General features: G+C 36.4%; 1 protein-coding gene across 5 annotated transcripts in view; it reads right to left on the minus strand.

The window, feature by feature from the left end:
- Cdh18 (cadherin 18) overlaps positions 1–21,487 on the minus strand; it is an 883,722-nt gene that overhangs the window by 407,888 nt on the left and 454,347 nt on the right. For 2 of the 5 annotated variants that reach the window (XM_019205290.2, XM_019205289.2), the window contains exon 1: positions 15,920–16,088. The exons of 2 other annotated variants lie outside the window; for them this stretch is intronic. The gene's annotated coding sequence lies outside the window, so the exon portion shown is untranslated. Of the gene's footprint in view, positions 1–15,919; positions 16,089–21,487 lie in introns of those variants that run through there. One more of the 5 variants, XM_010609461.2, reaches the window with a different exon arrangement.

The raw sequence follows: 21,487 nt of genomic DNA on the forward strand, positions 1-21,487 counted from the left end.
TAATACCTTACCTAATGTCATGTACATAAGGCCAAGAAAGAGATTTCATATGGAGAAAGTATTAGTAAGTCCTGAGGTTCCAGAAAAGACTGGCAATTAACATGGTTGACTATGCACATACAAATAAATCATGAGTAGTCAGTTTTAAAGTAGAGGTCTTAGTTAATAGATTAAAAGAAATTCTGAATTTGAAAAATAGATTTTACTCTATGGTGTCTGAAAATGTTTATATTATATTGCCACACTAGAATTAAAACTTACATGAAATTCTTTTGTAGCCATTGAACATATTTTGGCAAAATGTGCTACTTGTATATTTCATAAACGTCATTTTTATAAAGTTTTCTTCATAAAATGCAATAAATCAGCAAAAAATTGAGTCATACTAGAAAAAAATTACACATGAGAAAAGTAAAATGTGGAATTTGTAAGAGAAACCTGTAATGTAATAAAATCTGAGTATAATTTCAACAATGTGAAAATTCTGGTTTGAGCACTTTGGTAAAGGAGAAAGATTAATAAAAATTAAACACAATTTGATTTGAAACAATTTTTATTTTAAACATTTTATGTCTCTTACAAGATAAAATTTTTGTAAAAATGTTTTTTGTGGTTTTTCATATATGACAAACATAAACAAATATTATCTAATGATAAAGTATTCCTAATAGTTTATCGATTAGAACAATCCAGCATTTTCATTGAGTTAATGTGTTTCTTGTTCATTTCATTTTAAATGTTTGATGTCTCCTTTAGTGAAGAATGGGAATAATTTCCAGGATGCTGAAAGAATATCCTAGTTTACTCCTTTCTGAACACCACAATTTTACACTCAGAAAAGTCAGCACTTTCCAGAATGCTATTACCAAATTGAAGTGTTAAAAATATTTTTTTGCATGCACATGAAATCCTCCTTAACACAGGATTGAAAGTGGAGATGCTTTCTCAGAGAAATGAGCCATTCCTGTTACAAATTTTCAGAATCAGAGTCACCCAAAATGTGCCTTTGAAACTATAAAGAGCACCACATTGGAAAGGGTGACTCATTACCTGGGCAATTTCAAAACAGTGTTACTCATGAGCTTCTTCTTATTTCAAAAGTTTTTCTGTTCTTTTATTAGTCAAGTGAGTACTAAATGGATCGGGGTACACTTTCTTTAATAAAAGTTTCAATATTTTGGCTTATAAACTAAAAAAAGGGTTTTACATTTTAGTTTACATGGTATATCAAAGAAAAATCCCAATAGGTATGTAGGCATCAGAAAATAGAAAATTCTCACAGATTTTTCCAAACTATATAACTATAAGAAAAATCAGTTAAAGATAATCATTTGTGCCATACATATAATATATATCTTATATATATATTATATATAAATAAAGTTTTTCTTAGTATTTTAAAGTAGAGTATACACAGCAATCAAATAATAGCTGTGACCTGTAAACAATCTTGAAAAATGACAGATTGATGATTGCTACTTGCAAAATTTCAGAGAGCAAGCATAAACCTATTGTTTACTATCACAAATTTCAAAAAGAAATTGTGCTACTTAGGTGTATTCTTTAGGAGATGAATAAAGTGAAATGACGTTAGAGAAAGAGGATTTGAGAAGGACAAGAAATTATTGGTTGGTAAGATTGGAAAGACTAATAAAATGAAGAGTAGCAGGGGAAATAAATACGTTTGTAAATATAATAAAATTTTAAAGTTTCAAGGCCATTCTTGAATCCATTTTTAATTTATTTTTGTACATAGTAAGAGATCTAGTTTCAAAATACTACTTATGGATATGAGTTTTCTAGTGTCATCTGTTAAACAGATTGCATTTTCTCTAATTTTGGCACCTTTGTCAAGAAACAGATGGCTATATTTGTAGGTGTTTTTTTTATTTTTTTTAATTTTTAAAAATTTCTCTTGTACTCCATTCTACTGGGCTACATTTCTTTTTTGCTGCCAGTACCATGCTGTTTTGTCTACTAAGGCTTTGTGGTATAATTTCAAATTCCATATTGTGATGCCACCTGCATTACTCTTTTTGCTTATGATTTCTTTGATTATTCTGGGAATTTTGTATATCTATATGAACACTTGCATTCAGAGGCACAGGAAGATTTCTTCACTCTGACTTGCACAGCAGAGGAAATAACAGCAAGAATTAATAAATGGAACATTAAATGATTAAATTCACACCTGGAAAAAAATAATGATATGAAGAGACGGCCTACAGAACGGAGGAAAACCTTTGCCAGTTACTTTTCTGAGAGAGGAACTAATACATAGAATTATAAAACTTACTATATAAAAATATCAAGTAGCCCAGTCAATAAAACATGACAATGTACAGAAGGACACTACAGGCAAATGATAAAATATTTCTTTATCCATTATACAAGTGTAAATGCAAACCATTCTAAAATTTCATCTGATCCCAGTCAGAATGGTTATCATGGAGAGTACAATAAATGTTAAATGCTGGCAAGGTTTTGGGAGAAAATGTACTTTCCTACACTCTTGGTAGGAACACAAATCAGTATAGTCACTGCGGAAATCAGGATGGAGTTTCCTCAAAGACTAAAACTAGAGCTACCATGTAATCAGCTTTACCTTAATCCAAAGGAATTAAAGTTAGGAGACTAAGGTACTTATGTTTACTACACCACATTGCACAACAGCCAAGATATGGAAGGAGCCCCAGTCCCCATGGACAAATTAATCGATAAATAAATCATACATCGGCCATAAAGAAGAATGAAATTATAGGGGTCACTGTTCAATGAAATAAAACAGACTCAGATAGACAATTACCAGACTTTCTCCGTAATATGTGATTCTAAAGAAGGTGACATAAAAATAGAAGAAAGACCATGATGAAACAAGATAATATGTGGGTGAGAGCACCAGGGGGCATAATATGATCAAAGTATGTGCACTGGAAGTCGATACTTTTATAAAATTAACAGACACTAAAATATATGAATAATAAACATAAGTGGCATTATAAAAGAAATATAATTATTTATAATTAAAAAAAGAAAAAAAAATTAGACATTCAAAGAGACGGAAGTGAAGAGATGTAGCCTAAAGACAAACAGGACTGTAAATCACTTAAAGAATAAACAATAATGAGAAGAAAGAATCACACTGATATATCGCTTTGCAGAAATGTCAGGGACCCGAATTATAATAAGTAAAAATATGCTTAAGAATATTATGAAAAATGAGTCATTTGCCATAAAACAAAGGACAAAGTTGAAGAAATTTCATGTATATGTCTATGTACCTAGATATATGCATGTATAATTGCACATGTTGACCTATATATTTGTAAGTATATAAAAAATAGCTTAAGTGTAAAAAGAAATGAGTAATTTGTGGATATTTCAGCAACATTTGCCTTAGAGAAAGGGAATTGGCGATTATTAATCTAGCATTTTACCTACTACAGTCAACACCTGTCATCTAAGGGATTAATAGAATAAAATGAATTGTGGAAGCTAAACATGACAGTGAAAAACAGAGTGGCGCCAGCACGTGTATGGCCACATGACTGTGCATTTGCCCTGCCTCTGTTCATCCTCCCAGGGCTTTGGAGCCGCGTCAGATGTGGTAATCGTAGCAAGCTGGTATTTCCACAGGCTCTGCAATGAGATAAAAGGGGCCTTGGTCCATTTGTACTTTTTTTTTTATTATTATCAGGAATACAATTCTTTAATGAGATACTCTAAAGAATTCCAGACTTGATGCATCATTTGTTCCATGATTTCTAAGGTAGCTATTATGGTTTAGTTCTAGACTGTCCCTCCAAAACCTCTAGCATTTAGAAGTGGGTCTTCTTAGACAACGGAGCACTAGACTTATCAGTGGGTTCATCCACTAATAAATTCAGTAGGAGAGCCCACGCAGGTGGGGCCTGGGTGGAAGAGATGGCGCACTAGGGAGTTGACCCGGAAGTGTTTATCTCCCATCCTGCCACCTCTCTTTTTTCTCTACTTCCTGGCATTCAAGGTGTGAGAAGCTTTCTTTTCCAAGCTCTTTCATTTTGCATTTCTACCTTGGAACTGGTGGATCATGGACTGAACACGTGAGCCAAAATAAACCTGACCTACTTTAAATTCTGGGTATTGAGTGTTTTGCACCAGAGACAAGCAAGTGACTAAGTCAGTTACCAACAAGTTGGATTGGGAATATCAGTGGTATGCGTTACTCCATGTGCGTTCTCCACCATGTTTAGCATTGGCAGATAGACATGAGGAAAAGCACTGCCCCCATCAGCAACAGGTATTAGTGAGTGTTTTTGAAACCAGCTATGTGCAAACAATATCGACGCGAACAATAAAATAAAATTGTAATTATCCAGATATTAGTAGTGATTTGCCTTACAGTTTTCTTTTACTGTTTCATGCATCAGAAATTTTCTTGACATTTTTCTGTGACAATCTTCATAAATGTTTTGATGTGAAAAAGTCATTCAAGCTGAGAGGATGAATAACTTTCCCTTACTTAATATTTTGAGAAGATTAAGGAATACCCTAGTCTCTTATCTAAAACGTACTTACTTAAATCAGTAAAACTAAACAGATTTCCATATCTCACTGTAACTCCACCTCCATTAATTATATCAGGTTTATCTTTATACTCTAATAAAATATTCTACCAAATTACTTTTTTAAAAGACATTGTCTAAAAGGTGAGTAAATATACTTTACTATATATTATATATACTAAATATTCCTATACTAAAAATGCAAAAGGGAGGATGTATTTGTTGAGCTTTATATTTTATATTTTAGCTTATTTCTTGCATAGTTACATGAGTGAATGGTTTGTCTTAAAAAGCTATACAAATTTATTCACTACGATTAAAATCACATTTGAACACAGAAACCAGAAGTCCAATAAACTTAAAAAGTGCAATACCATGTAGTTACTGCAGACAAGTAAGTTTAATTAGGTAGGATAAAGTATGTTCTTTCATTGGGAGAAATTAGCCTTTGAGCTAATTCTTTGAGAATTAGCCTTTCTTTGAGAAAAATAACATCCTTCAGCCAGTAACATCCTTCTGCTTTGATATAATGACTTTCATTAATTTCATGTATAATAATACAGCAATATAAGATCAGTGATACATTTATTACCAATTCAGTAATATTCTATGTTTCTTCTCATAATTACTTAATGAAGCAAAGGAGGTAATACACCTGATTGTAACGCTTTCCAAGACTACTATAGGATAGCACTTCAACTGGTGGCTTACAAGGACGTAGCAACATTATCTTTCAGGTCTGTAGGTAAAAAGTCAAACACCTGTTCACCTGAGAAGTGCAACAGCGTTAATGTGGCTGTGTTCATTTTGGAGTCTCTAGAGGACCACCCACTTCTTTCCCTTTTCCAGTTTCAAGAGTCAAACAGAAGCAATGGTTTCTGCTGTCTTCCTCTGTGCTCCAAGCCAGCATCAAAAAATTAAGTCCTTTTCTCATGGCAGCACTGTAACCTCTTTCACATTCAGAGGCATCAGATGGGTCCCTCATTAATTCAGAGTCATCCCCTGTTTTAAATTCTCTCAATAGGGACCTTAATCCTTTTTCCCATAATATGACATAATCACAAGTTCCAGGGGTTAGGGTTTGCGTAGCTTTGGGGGCCAATTCTGTGCCTACCACAGAGCTCTCAATCATGGGCAACACTTGTATATTACATCAGGGGACGTATTGAAATCTCTCTCTAAAGATAGGCTCAGAAGTTACATCCATTTACCTGAGAGGTAAATATTTTGAGTGATCTGTGAATAAAGTTATTAATAAAGGTCATTATTAACCAGTTTGATTAAGTTTACAAATAAAAGCCTTATTAAGGTGGTTGGTGTTAATATTCTTGGTAGTGTTGATGGTGATACATGTGTGTATCAGGGAAATAGTGTCATAGAAATATTATTAATGTTTTAATTGTGTTGAAATCATCCGTGAATGTTATTTTAACATAGTATTTTTATATTTTGATAAATAACCATTTTACAACTTAGTAAGCATCTCATACCTGCTACTCAAACTTCAGGTTAACATTTCATTTCAAAGTGATTTATCTTGCACTTCTAAATCTGAGCATAGACCACTAGTAAGGTGGCAAAATAAAAACATACAATTATTTAATCAGAATATTAATAAAATAAATTTTCCATGTCTGGTCCAGTATTTCCTTGTTATGATTTTAATAGTATTTTTGCATTAACAGGAAATGAAATTTTCAAAGATAGTTCCTAAATGAAATATGTATTTTGTTGTCAACTAGTAATTTCTGAAAAGCAAATAACTGTTATAAGAATGTATATTTTAGAAGAAAAAATACTATGAATGAAATCTATAGATGGTTAAATTAATATCCGCATGGCTATTTCTACGATATTAATAACCTTTCCAATTATGTCGAACATCAGAAACATTTTGAATCTAAACGAATACCGTAAACAAATAAATTATGGAAAATAAGCGGTGTCTTTGTTCAAGAATGTAATTCCTTCTACAATTCAGGTCACAAACTGAATTGTTCACCAAATGAATTAAATCTCTCCATGAGATCAAATGTTGAAGTTAATCATTGAATTTGATATGGTGCTTATCCAATTCAGTTTGTGACAAGAGTCATGAAAAGAATAAAGTTTGTGAACTGAGGCACCAGCTTTAAACAGACAAGATCCTTTCAGTTGAGCATTATTCTTAAAGATTAAGGAAAGAATTCATTTTACTCAAAGTGAAATGACCATAATGTACATCTTTATTTTCTTTGTGTTGCTGTAACACACATAAGACGGGCAGTTTACAAAGAACAAAAATTTGTTTTGTCATTTTTTGAGATCAAGGGCAAAGCCTCACTTGGTCTCCGGTGTGGCTTTTTCAGAGGTGGCTGAATCTGGAGTATGTGATTGATTCATGGTGCAATGTTAGGCCCTAGAGGCACTTGGATTAAGGGTGTGAGTGCTGCCCTTATCTGCCCTAAGTAGTTTGGATAAGAAAAAGGGGGGAAAAGTGGCTGTTAGGTCTCTTGTTGCTTTTGCTACCATTAACTGTTTCTCCTCTGTGACGCTCATCTGCCACATGCCACCCTGCCTTGGAGCCAGCTGATTATGGACTGAAACCTCTACAAACTCAACTCTTGCCCCTTTAACTTTGGGTGTTGGGTATTCTGTCTCAGTGATGACAAAAGTAACTAAGACGCAGGGACTGTGTGACCTAAAAACTTTCATTTAGGTCCCATCTGCCAACACCATTGCACTGATTAAATTTTCAACACATCATCTTTTAAAAAAAAGCAAAAAAAAAAAAAAATATATATATGTATATATGCACAAACCAAATAGGGTACATGTTCTTATGTATTTGCAAGTCTCTGTTTCAATAATGTGAGATTCCTTTCAATATGGTCTCTTTCAGAAAAGTATCATCCACCTGCTTTCAAGATACTTTGCTCTCTGGAGTTTCTCCTTCCCACCTGGCAACTCTCAGCTCTTGATCATAGGTGGTCCTTGCCTTCGCAGAGTTGGTCGTTCTGAGCCCAGGCTCTTGGTTTTTTCATTTTTTTCTCTCACATTCCATTTCCTTACTCTCAGCACCACTGTGCTGATGACTTGCACACGGCTGTGCCCTGAACTGTACTCTTGTGTATTCACAGACTACTGGGTATCTCTCCATGGGAGTCACAATAGGAAATCTCATAAAGCTCTGTTCTTTATTTTTACTGCCTCTCTGCTTTTCCTGCCAAAACTGCTTGCCAATTCCTTCCTTTCTTAAGGAATATCAAGTATATCCTTCATACTTCAGACTCATAATAAAATAATTTGCCCTTTATCCTCTTTTTCTCCCATGACTTCTACATCCTATGCAATAGAAAATTTTGTCAGGTTTACTTTTAAGGTAAATAAAGAATCCAGACTCGTCCCTCTCCACTGCTGTCACTGTTGTAAGTCACTGTTGTAAGTCACTGTTATCTCTTCTTAGCAGTCTTGGGATCTTTAACTGAGCTCTCTGTTTTTGTCCTTGCTCTACTTTAACGCAACCTGGTGGTGAGAGTTTCTTGTGGAAATATACATCACACAATGTCACTTCTCTGCTCAGAAACATCTAATGCCAGCCTAACTCTCCTAGGTAAAATCTACTCCGCACACTGATCTGTATGATCAATATGTGATCTGGTGTCTGTTATCTCTTAGCAGTATCTCTCGTATGCTATACATCTTACTCCTTTATGTGTTGAAACAAAATGCTATAGAGTGGGTGATTTAAAAAAAAACAAAACAACAGATTTATTTCTTCTCAGTTTTGAAAGCTGGGAAGTTCAAGGTCTTGATGCCAGCACCTGCTGAGGTCGTTCTTGCTCTTTCCTCCCATGAAAGTAGGAAGGCAAGAGAGAACAAACCTGCTCATGCCGTCTGCTTGCAAAAGGTCCCTATTCCAGTCCAAAGGGAATAATACTTACAATTCTAACACCTCTTATTTTGCCCCAACTTCAAACATCCTTTTATTAAGTGTTAAGTTCTCAACTTGAGTTTTGAGGGATCATTCAGATTATGGTGGCAACGCCATGTTCTTGCTCTTCAAATGGACTGGATCTACTTACCCACAATGAAATTGCTATTTCTCAGTCTCCTTGGGAAGCGGTTCCATTATACCGAGGAATTTTTCAAAATAATAGCTGTATCCACACTTTCTTTGAGCATTTAGTATTCTTCTCATTGAGGGCTTACTAACTATGGCAGCTAAGCCACTAAGACATTACCATTTATCTCTTCAAACTTTATGTTCATCTTTCGTGTCTTTTCTCCACAATAAATACAATGTCTACAAATACTATGAAAAATTAATAATAGCTCTATTTACCATCACTATTTGTAAATAAATTGCAACTCCCATAAATGAATGAATAAAAAACTATAGCTCACTATGTAATACAGTAAATATAACAATATTTGATGGCATTTTTGCCTTCTTTTAATGTGACAAATTTCTAAAAGTAGATTCTCAATCACTAAAGCAGAAAATCTCAAGCCCTTGTGAACTCGTTTATTTCATAATCTCAATGATACAAGACTTTCTTTTCCATTCTACATTAAATACATATAATCAAGCATAAGTAAATTGTCCCAAAAGGCAATAAAATTTCATAAAATCAAAATATCCTTTTGATTATACTGACCTTGCTCATTCAAATTATGTCATATGTTGCTTTAAAATATATCAGTACATTTTTTAGCCAGATAATTCTTTGTTAAAATCCTTTTATAAATCACAATGTACATAAATTTATAGATCAGTAATTCACTACCCATATGTTTATTATTTTAAATTTCTGTAAATATATTATTACATCGATTTAAATTATTAAATTAGTTTTAATTTCTTTGGAAATTTCCTTACTTTTTAAGAATTACTTTGCAAGGATTTATTTCCAGAAGTTACATATGAAAGGCTGCTCTTTCTCTAGAATATATTGCAAATTGCCTTTCAAAACTGACAAATTATTTTTTTATTCCCAAAAGGAATGACTGTAAATAAGAATTTGCTCACATTTCTGTCAAGTAAGTTTGAAAAAATTGTATAGATTAAAATAAAACCATGGCTTATTTATTTCATATCAATGACTGTACTTATTCTAAATAGATGTTTTAAAATATTATTGATATGCAATAAAGTGAAAATAATTGCATCAAGTAAAATTTCCGTTCGCTTCCAACTGGGCATAGTTACAAGGAAACATCTATGTCATATACCTCAACTCAGAAGGCCTCTGTATAACAAGAAATACTTGTTGAATGTTCTTATGTTCATAAAAATATATAATGAAATGTAAAATGACATTTGAATTCCTGTTCAGGGAAGAGACTTGCACAACCTGAATTCATCATACCAACAATTTCATCTATCATATTATATGCAGTGCAAGTAAAATCCTAAGTAAAACAGTCCTGGAATTGAAGAAACTTTCTTTTCATAAGCGAAATGATTTTTAGTCAAATATTTCACTTGAATATTCTCAAGGATCAAACTTTATTCATTTTATTCTTAGAATACTAAGAAGTTCTCTAAATTGCTTTTAGCCTAGCAATGTAAAAATCTACGTGTCCGAATTTTCATTCTCCACAGAAGCAACATCAGGGCCAAGTAGGGAGCTGGACAGCAATGCTCCAGTTAGACCGGCTTCTGCTTTTTCTCTCTGAATATTCACAAGCCTAGAAATGGCTTTTGTGGACCTGTACTGCAGTTAGTTAAAGCACTGTTAACACTGATAGTGATAAAAAGTGATTTAGTCTGTGTTGCTTTTCCATTTATTCTTCATTAAAAATCCTTTAGAGTATTCTATAAACGAATGCTAGTATATGTATGTAGTCATGTGCAGTAATGAAAGTGTATGATATACAGTACGGCAGGCGCATCCGCCAACATAAAACTACATTGAATTAATGAAAAGAAAAATGTTAAGCAAATGTATCTCTCCAACATGGAGTGAGGATGAAATATTGTGGCTTCTCATTGAAGCATACTAAAATCTAGTTTAAAAAAAATTACTAGGTGTGCAGGTCTGTAGTCCTCACAGTTTGGGAGTCTGAAGCAGAAGAATCAAAAGAAATGGCCCAGTTTGGGTCACTTAGTGGCAAAAACAGTCATGAATTCTCAAAATAATCCTATGGAAAACAAGCATGGTATCAAACTAGCTTCATATATTAGTGCTAACTCGTTGATTTTAATTAAATGTTTGTTTATATGAACATATGCATGTGTATCTACATACTTACAGTTAAATTTATAGTTATACATAGCTATCCATATCAATCTAATCATAGAAAAATAATTTATTATATGCATAAATGACAATAATGGTTGCTATTGAAGAATAAACCTTAATTCATAAAAATATCTTTTACATTTCCATGTTTTTGTAACAAATTTTAAGGGTGGAAGAATAGTAGGGTAGAAATAAGAACAAAACTAAAGTCTATCCATCATTTTAAATTAAAAATCTTAAACTAAAGATCTTATTTCTCCACAAAAATGCATTGCAGTAGATAATGCCAACTTCTGTGCAGATGATTTTTTATCCATGCTGGGCCACCTGGAAGTTTTAGAAAACCTAATCAATTCTTTTTAACCACACCACCGAAGACAGAGTCTATGATGATTTACCAACACTGGCTTGATCCTTACAAATTACAGCGAATTATAACATGTTACGTATTTGGTTTTTACAACTTTGGTTCTCTGCCCTTGTAAACTAGGAAAATGGCCTACATTGGAACCTGTGGCAGTATCTAAGTTTCCACCATGTCCTCAACTTTTTAAACTACTACTTTTTGCCATCTCATATATCACTACTAGCAAAGAACTGTGCTTTCTTTTCCTTAGTTTTCATGAGCACATGTTTCTGATACACAGTATTTTATTCATTTTGAGGAACTGATACAGATGGACATTGCATCCCAAACATTCTGCTGCCCCTTTCTCTTCCCTACACTCCCCCTGCCCACTTTATTTTTCTTCTCATTGAGTTTATTGGTACATTTTAGGTACACAGTACAGTTGCATTCATCATTGGGATCTTGCACCTTTACATGACAGGTCTTTGGTTCTCATTTTTTCCCCTTGTCCCTGCCCTCCCTTCACCCCCTCCTCCCCTCCCCATTTGCAAACACTCTATTTTCATCTTTTCATTTTCTCACATTTTTTCTTTTCCCTTATTCCCTTTCTCCTACACTTCCCACTTTCCCTATACTTTTAGCCCTTTTCTTCTTGTTTCACATGGTCAATTATCTCCTTAGGATCTTGTGTACTATTATAGTTTTTCACATGATTTGGTATTTACACATGCGTGACTTATTTCCTACTTCTTTTTCCTCCACAAACAGTTTCCCGGACTTCTTCCATCTCTCCCTTTTTTACTCTTTATTTATATTTATATTTTAGATTTCTTATATAAGTGTAACCATACAATGTTTAAATTTCCTTTCTGAACTTATTTTACTTATTATGGGTTCAATCAAGGTCCATCCATTTTCCAGCAAATGATGTGAATCTATTCTTCTAGAAAGCTGAATTCATAGGCACCACCAAGAACTTCACAGGCAAAACCTCATCAGCTCCAAAAGTAATAGGAAGGATCAACAAATGGTATTATGTCAAGTGCAAATGCTTCTGCAAAGCAAGGAAATAATCAACCTACAAAGTGGGATAAATATTTTGCCACTTACTCTTCTTGCAAAGGAGTAATACCTTATAATATTTTGAAGCACTTCAAAAATTTAGCCTCCAGTAACTACACACCCAATCAAAAATGGAAAAATGGACTAAACAGACATGTCTCTGAAGAAATACAATGGCCAATATATATATGAAAATGGCTGTCAGTCTCTTCAGCCAATAGGAAAATAAAAATAAAAATAACTCTGACTTTCTTAAGTCAGAATGACTATTATCAAGAACACATACACAAACACACATACACACAATGTTGGCAAAGTTGCTGAGCAAAAGGAGCCCTTTAGTAGTATGGATGAGAATGTAAATTAGGACAACCAGGAAGGAATTGATATGGATATTCCACAGAGCTAGACGCAGATATTCAACTTGACCCAGCTATAACTGTATTGGGGATATTCCCCACGCGGTTAAAGACCTGATGGTACTGTGACACACATGCCCTTATTTATAGCAGCACAATTCACAGTAGTGGTGCTCTGGAGACAGCCTATCTTTGCATCAGTGAATGCATAGATAAATAAAATATGGCATAGAACTGCGCTTTTAAAACTACGTGTTTCACGTCTAGTGAGGTTGAACACTAAGAACTACACAAAACTGAAGTGAAAAATTACTGAGTGAACTTCTCCCCTTAACCCACATGTAGACACTGCCCTCCATAAGTGAATGAGGGAATGGGGTACTGTTATTTATTCATCAGTTATATTGAAAGCTTATTTTGATCAGATAAACTTAAATGAAATGTGTCTTCAGCTTAACATTTGCATTGTTCGTTTCTCAGCCACCCCCCACCCCTATATAGTAGCGAAACTCTGATCTCTCAATTTAGAATAAAAATGATATGGATATGTTCTTCTACCATATTATTTTAAGAATCCAATAAAGGCCTACAACTTGAAATACATTTGTTATCAAAGCAAGAGAGAGTTTTCGTGTACAGTGTGGAAGCTCTACCATCCACGTGTGTATGGCCATCAAGTACACACGTTTTCTTTTTGCCTAGAGTAATGGTTCTCAGTGGATAAGGGGTGCAATCCCCTCAAGAGATAGTTAAGAATGGATGGAGATATGTTTGACTGTCACAACTTGGGGGTGCTGTTACCAGCAGCTAATTTATAGAGAACAGGGATGCTATTAGCCCTGCCAGTCCCCAAGACATTATATAGCCCAAAATACCAACATCAGAAAAGTTTAAAAGTCCTAATCTGAAATCTAGTGCTATAGACACGTAAAATGTAACTAAAATAAAGACACATAATTAGCAAATTTAAAAGTTTGAAGTACTAAACTCACTTTGAAACAAAGGGACACCCATTGCTAATCTCTCGACATTCCCACTCTTCACTAGACTACCCTGTATTAGAGTTATGGATTCAAGATAAATTAAGTTTTTCTTGGTCAATAAGTTCAATAGGCTTCATCCTAGATCTGTGAAGTACACATGGATGCTTTGATTCTGCAAGACATTTAAGTCAACATATCCATATACAAGGAAAACTTGTCTATCTCTTAATCATCAATAAGACAAGTATGGAACAGGTGGGTTACAAAAACTAGTAAATATATGCATTATATTCATCACATCACAAAATTCAATATAAAGCAAAATACTGCTATTTATATTAGCCAATGGAAACAATAATTTGTTTGTGACTTATAACACATTTTATCTAAAATATTTATAATATTGAAGTGACTCATTCAATCTTACTCTACTATATCTACTTGAAATGGATCACTGAGTGAAATAATGATTTCCGAAATGTACAATGTATAGACTTCATCCAAATTCTGGCTGCTATTGCCCATGCTTTCAGATTGCCATCACTAAGTATTTGCAGCATGCACTGGATACAGTTGCAGCTACACTTTCCTGTCACTTTCCTCCTCCTGGTAGATCTTCTTTTGCTATTGGATTATCTTCTGTTGTATACATTTCTGTTTAATCTGAAATAGTATATTGTCATTTTCCACATCTCCTTGCCATCAGGTAGGCAATCAGTGCTCACCATCAATATCATTATTTGGTTTTTTTCTTAAACTCTCTGTGAAAAAAAAATATGCCACCAAATAATATACAACAGACCCTATTAAGTGACTGATTTATGAAAGAATTGGGTGGCCTACACTAATTTAATTTACTCTCAGTACATCTGGAATTAAATACACAACAAGAAAATATATATAACAGGAAGCCTGAAGGAAACTGCAGTGTTGATCGGTGCTTGTGCCAGAACGTCACAAAACTAATTCTCCACTAGTACTCCTGCATTCCTCTTCCCACAACCCACAAGATGTGTGCACAGTCTAGTCTGGACTTCAAACTCTCGGTTTAGAATGAAATGTGTGCTCTGATCAGACAAGAATACTAAATGAGGGGATGACAGTTACTGCAGAAGGAAAGCTTCCTGCTTTGAAACATCTGTGGGTGATTCCAGAGTGGAAAATAAAGGCTGGAAAACACAGGCAGAGCTTGCGGTTAGTTTTGTTTTTGTTTTTGTTTTTGTTTTTGTTTTTGTTTGTTTTTGTTTTTGTTTTTGTTTTTTCCGGCTGAATAACAAAATCTTCCCCTCATCTGTCTCTCGGCTCAAAGCAGTGATGCCATCACCTGAGCAGACCAAAGAGGATAATAATTTTAGCTAAGATTTGCCTTTGATTTTTCTAGATTTCCACTTGAGAAAAAGCAAATTACACTTACGCTTGACTAAATAGAAAGCTCGTTGAATATGACATTAAACGAGGAAATATTTTAATAACCTGACTAATGAAATTCTATTCTTCACCTGGTACATAGGAGAGGTTTGCTTGTCTCCACACACACACACACACACACACACACACACACACACACACACAAACGGCTAAAGCAGAAATTTGCCTTGGTTTTAAGAAAAATCGATAGTTATTTCCACACTCAAACCAGCTGGAGGAAGTTAAGCAAAAGCAATGAATGAGAGTTAACAAACACAGCGGCAGATACTAAATAAAGCCTGCTGGTGATCACAGGACACTACCTAATTTCTTCCCATGCATCATGTATAGTGGCCTTTAGAAAAGTAAAAGTTTCATTTTAAGCCTTAATAAGCTTTTATGTGAGCGAGAAAGAGATTATGGGAAGAAAAGAAAAAAAAATGAAAGAAGGACAAGAAAAATCAAGCCTGTCCTATTGCAGTTCGGGGCTCAGATGCCACGTAATTTTAGAGGATACTGGAAAGGCGCTAATCACAGATAATCACAGAGCACTATCAAAAATCCACCTTCAGTGCCTCTGCTTGATTCTGACCATGCTTTCTCTCACTTCTCCAGATCCCCGTCAGTGACAGCTCACACCGACGCCGCCCTTCTGCAAAGGCTCCTGGCGGAGTAACCTTCCAACTTCTTCAGGGGCAGGGCAGAAAACAGCACACACCCACAGACCGACAGCGACAGACCGGGCCGGCTCCGAGACGCACAGACCGCCGGCTGCGCGGGCCCATTCCTGCGTTAGGAAATCCCGGCGTCTGCCCGCGAGGAGGCTGTCCCCGGAGCCACAACTTTCTCATTAGCACCGGATCCTGTGCAACGCGTCCGGGAGCAAGATTTCAGCCAGTACCGTTCAGACTCCCAACTAGATAAGCAGCCCACCGTACGCAAATACCAACGTCGCGACAGAGTCAAGTGGCACAGACGGAAGGCTTACCTTGGCTGACTGGCCCTAGCTGGTGGAAAGGAGCTCCACGCGTGAGAAGCAATGGGGGGGACCTGCCCGGAGCCGGGCACAGCTGCTCGCGGTCCTCGGAGAGCGCGAGTCGGGCTGCGCGCACCTCCAGCGCCGGCTCTCGGCGAGGTCGCTGCAGCTCCCGAGCGCGCCTCTGATTGGCTGGCAGCGCCTGTCTGGCTGATGCTCTGCTCCCCCTGTCTCTCCTTCGCCTCTTCTCCGCCGCCTTCCCCTCCAGCCTCCTCTTCCCCACCCCAGACGACAGACTTTGGGGGCTGCACCTGAATGGAAGAGATCCTTTCGCCCCATCCGCAAGGTCATGTGAAAACCAAGGCAATTCATGACAATGCTTTCCACAGACAGATCGGGAAAAAGATAAATCAAAAAGGAAGGAATTTCCCGGGAGCGTGACGGATGACAGCCCGGACTCAGTGACAGTTTAGCCCATCCGTGCTCCCCGGGGGAGGGGACAGTGGCTGTGCGGGGGGCGCGGGCTTTCGCTCTCAGACGGAGTGGGAGTGGACGGCAGGAGGGCACTAGCGAAAGCAGGCAGGACGAGCGCCGGCGTGCAATCTGCTAATGAATTTCCGTATTTCCGTGCGAAGTCGTCACAGCCTGCTAAGCGTTCAGCCGCTGGCTAATCCGTCAGTGATCCGTAGCCCAGGGGTAGTGGCGGGGATCTAGCTGGCCTGATGCCCTTTAATAAACCAGCGAACTCCGGGCCAGGAGGACTCAGCCAGAGCTTCCTCCAGGGGGGCAGCGTTGTATTTGTGCAGATGAGAAGGAGCTGCAGGGCTTTTCCAATCCCCCTCGCTGGTGCCAGGAAAACTGACACACGTGAACTTCTCACCTCTTATGACTGCACAATGAGTTAAAACGATCTGTAACGTACACAGCTTTCGATAACGGATTCCGGGCCTGATTGGCTGCATTCACAATTGATGTGAACCAGATGCAACAACTTCAGTACTTTCTCCCAGCACGAAGTCTCCCACATCCCCCATCAGGAACGTGCTGCATACCCCACGTAAAGCGGTGCAGTGACCGAGCGCAGGGATTTATCTACCCCAGATGGCCATCTCAGGGGTCCCCGTGCAGACATCTTAGAAACCATACAGGGTTCTCAGTCACTGCAAACATTCAGAGAAGAACTTTTCTTTTTCTGTTTAGTTGCTAAAACTGCAAATTCTCAGGCTCAGGGGTTTAGATAAATAAAATAATTTAAACCTAAGAGATGTACAACGAAAGCAGTAAAAAGAACTCTTAAGGGGCAGGAGGCATGGATTCGAATCCTAGATGGGACCTTCCTTCTGCATCCAAACACATCTGTGCCTTTTCACTTATCCTCGTCTAGGGCTTCTCTGTAAAACCCAAACGTCAATTCCCACTTTAGAGTCTCTGCGAGGATTCAGTGAGAATCTGCGCAGTTGTTCCGAATCCATGATCAACTTTTAAAAAGGTTATTTCACTTGTAATCATCTCCCCGTTGTTTCCTATTTCCTTTTCTGTAAAAGGTCATTCAGTTTGAGAAAGTAAGTAGTATTTCATAGAAGGGGGCCTAGGAAGGAGTGTTTTGAATTAATTGGAGTTATATTTGACTCTCTATTCCATTTGAGTGAAGTGAAATGTTCAGGGATTGATTCGGGCTTGGGCGTTTGGTGCAATTAAATAAACCAACAGAGACAATGGAGCATGCGCATGAACTGGATTATTTCTAATTGTGGAATTACACATTGAAGTGCTCAGTTGCGCTTAAGAAAGATATTAGAACTCAATTAGACTTTGGAAATATCTAAAGTTTAAACTCTTAGAGAAAAGTAGGACACAAACAATAGCATCAGAATACTGAGTCATTCTCACATGTTATTTTTTTTTCTTTTCCCATGCAGCTTCTGATTCAAAAGAGGAATTTTGTTTGCAATAGTGTCTAGACACAAATTCTCATTCATTTTTACTGACGGAGATATGGAAAAAAGAAACATATTTTAAATCTTACTTTACTGAGCACATAAGGAAAGCAATAGTTCTCCAAGCAAATGGGGAAATAGAAAGGAGCTTTTGGTCTGCTAGAGGTCAGGTAGTTTAATTTAAAATTTTCACATTATGACATTCTCTAGAGAAGCCTAACTCTGTTTATTTGACTGTCTCTCATCGAATGAAATAAAATGTTTGTTTGCCAGCTTGCTACTGAAGCCTTTGCTCAGACTACAACAATAAGTATCCTAGGGACACACTTGAAAACAAAACATATTTTGCTGGGCTTCCTTGGTGGTTTCCCTTGGATAAGACTGTAATAAGTACATCCAGTGGACAGTCATAATGGAAGTCAACAGGCACTTGCTCCTGAGTGGGAAGGCCTACAGAGAGAATTGTCAAAACCACTAAACAATACAATCCATTTTGAGAAAAAGAATCCATTCGTGCAGGGTGGATTTGTATCAATGAGACTGCACTCAGATTAAGGGCTCTAGATTCTCCACAACCCAATGATGCAATGTACACTAGATTTAAGTGGTTTTCAAAGTTTGATATTCTGAATGTGTGCCAACTTTCCTCAGCTATAGAAAAGTGAATCTGTCAGGCACTTAGTCCGTCTGTTGTATTTTCAGGTTTAAAAGAAGAAAACAAGGGAGTCAATGTGGAACGTGCTGTTTGGGGAAAGCCAGGTGGTAGGAAGGTCCTTATTTTCTCTTTATTTCAAAGATTAGTTTGGAAGAGTGGACTATGGATCAGTCAACAGAATTTATTACTCAGCTAATTCCTGAAACTGAAAGCATGCCCATTTCTGATACTTATGTTACCTTGGGAGAGCTATAAGAATCATTTTAACGGGTGACAGAAAAGCATCCAACACACGATTGATGCTGGTCAGAATACAGAAACTGGAAAGATAAAATTGCAGTGCTAAGCTGTGATCATTTTCTGAGACCCAAAAAATTGTCTCTTTAGATGTCATCTCATGCTTAATTTTACCATGGAAATTCAGGAGGTAATATTTTCAAACATAAATGAAGGAGTAAAGGAAGTACAAGGATATCCCTGTTATAATTCAGCATTTGGAAAGACTTATACAAATATGGTACATTAGCTCATTTTCTAATTTAGTGAGATATCTTTGAAATATATTGTATATAAGGTATACAAAATGATATTTTGTTATATCATGAATAAAGAATACCACATGTGAATTAATACTACCTCTGCATAGTTACCATTTTATTTACAATGATAAGTGTTAAAATAAGTTATCTCATTATTAAGGTATCTGTGTGATTAATTTTAAAAGTAATATTGGCCTTACAATATCACTTATTGCTCCTTTTTAAGAGTTTTCTCTTATGCATGTAAAATATCAATGTGCCAATGCGCTCATTGGATCTACTGGTGTACTCTTGATAACTGACAGAGCAGAAAGCCAACTCAGTTTCTGCTATAGATATAGTTTATTAGTATAAAATATATGATTATTTCTATACATAGAAGAGTGAGTACACTGATTTCCAGGAAAAGTAAAAGTAGATTAAACTAAAGAACTACAAGGGGTAAATCTTTTGGGCTCATACCATATTTTCTCTAAATCTATAATGTTGCTTGTAAACTATAATTTGCTAGTGAAGAAAGACTAATTGAAAGTAAATATTTTTTGAACTTTCATACTTTGTCTACATATGAATCCTATAAATTAGAAATTATTGAACTAATTGTGGAAACAGGCAATATTATAAAGTGCTTATTAAAGACACGAGAGAATCTCTAAGAGGAAAATGCAGCCTGATCACATGTGTTTGCACCAGTAAGATGTGCATTCCTGTCACTTTGTATGGTGGACATGCCAGGCTGGGAACAGGGGAAACAGATAACATGTATATCTCTATCTCATCGACCTATCTGTTGTGGTTTCATTACAAACAGTGGGAAGAATTTAGGTACAATTTCTTCCGATAGTAGCTGTTTAGATAAACATCTAAATCTGTTTACAAATGCGGGGGTGCTTGCCCAAGTTTTTCACTATTAAGCTACAAGAGATCCAAACCAGTCTGTTCTCATCTTGGATTTGATCAATGACATGTTCACCACAGTACCCCAATAAAACATTTTCCAAGAAACTTTGCTGAGAAATTATAGTTCTTTAACAGATGCCGAAACACCTGAGTGATGTCTCTCAACACATCAAGGTGGAAATTCCATGGTTGGATTCAAATGTATGTGTGTATTAAAGATATGTAGCAGAGACAAGCCTTCGAATAAAAACATGAATAATACTTAGAGATTCATACCGACCATAATTTCAGCAAAAATCCATGATTAAATTAAAAAATTTAACTGTATATAGGCATTCTTAGTAAAATAAAATCATTACAATGAAGGTCCTTAGGATGTTACTATATTTAAAACAGAGTTTACCTGGAATATTGCAATTTAGAAAAATTATAGTTAATTCTCATCAGTTTACATAATTCACATTTTAAAGCCCCACTGTGTTGCATCCCTTTAGTAGACAGAGCTGTTACCATCTTTAGCTCCTCTACTTCCTTTACACAGAGGATGGCCTCTTTTCCTTAATTTCTCTATAACTAGGCCTGCTTATCTACCTTATAATGGTTAGAACAAAGGACGCCCCTTCTGAAAAAAAATATTTTGCTCCAAGAAGTTTGACTAGGGTTCACCTTGAGGTCTTAAAATACTTTTAAAAGCCTGTAAAAAGCACCATTTCAGCAAATGGTGCTTTAGTTAGAGTAGCCTTGGCATAGTAATTAGGAACAGTACCAAGAGCCAAACAAACAGGGCAATTTACGCAGCAATTCGTGGCTATTTTTTTTTCATCAGTACAACGTCCATAACGATAATATCTAGTAGACCAGTCAGGGTTCCCCAAATGGAACATAAACAAAAGAATGCACATCTTTAGTTACTTGGAAAGATTTGTGACAGCATCTCACAAAGACTTGGGCTAATCCCCATCCACTGCTCACCATTCCAGCTCAAATGGAAACCCAAAGGGCCGAGAGCCAGAGGAACACAACTCCAATCAAAGCCGAAGGGCTAAGAGGAGGGGCACTGATCCTGAGGGCAAGTGAAAGGAGAAGAACCTGCTCAAGCACACTGTGCATTTGCTTTTTGCTCTGGCTTTCTACTGTACTCAGGACCTCAGGGAATTCGAAGATTCTGACCTGTATCAGTGAGGGGAATTTAACCTCTTCAGTCTACAAATTTAAACGTTAGCATCTTTCTGAAACACTCTCACAGTCAATGCCATTTGGAAATAATGTGTAACCAGCAGTCTGGGCATCATCTAACTTAGTTTAGCTGACAGAGAAAATAAATAATTACATCTGTAACTTACGTTTCCTATGAAAATTTAACATGTAGAAATTGATTAGACATTGTCTTAGTCTCTTTGTCACTAGAACAAAATACCGGATTCGCCTTCAAGAAGGCAAAGTTTATTTTTTCTGACAGTTACAGTCCATGGTCAGCTGCCTTCAAGACAGAAACTGTAGATGGAAGGGTCTACACAGCGGATGGACATCTGCTCACTTCATGGCACCA

Source organism: Fukomys damarensis, unplaced genomic scaffold (genome assembly GCF_012274545.1).
Source record: "Fukomys damarensis isolate Sample0158 unplaced genomic scaffold, DMR_v1.0_HiC HiC_scaffold_1, whole genome shotgun sequence".
Taxonomy (NCBI): Eukaryota; Metazoa; Chordata; class Mammalia; order Rodentia; family Bathyergidae; genus Fukomys; species Fukomys damarensis.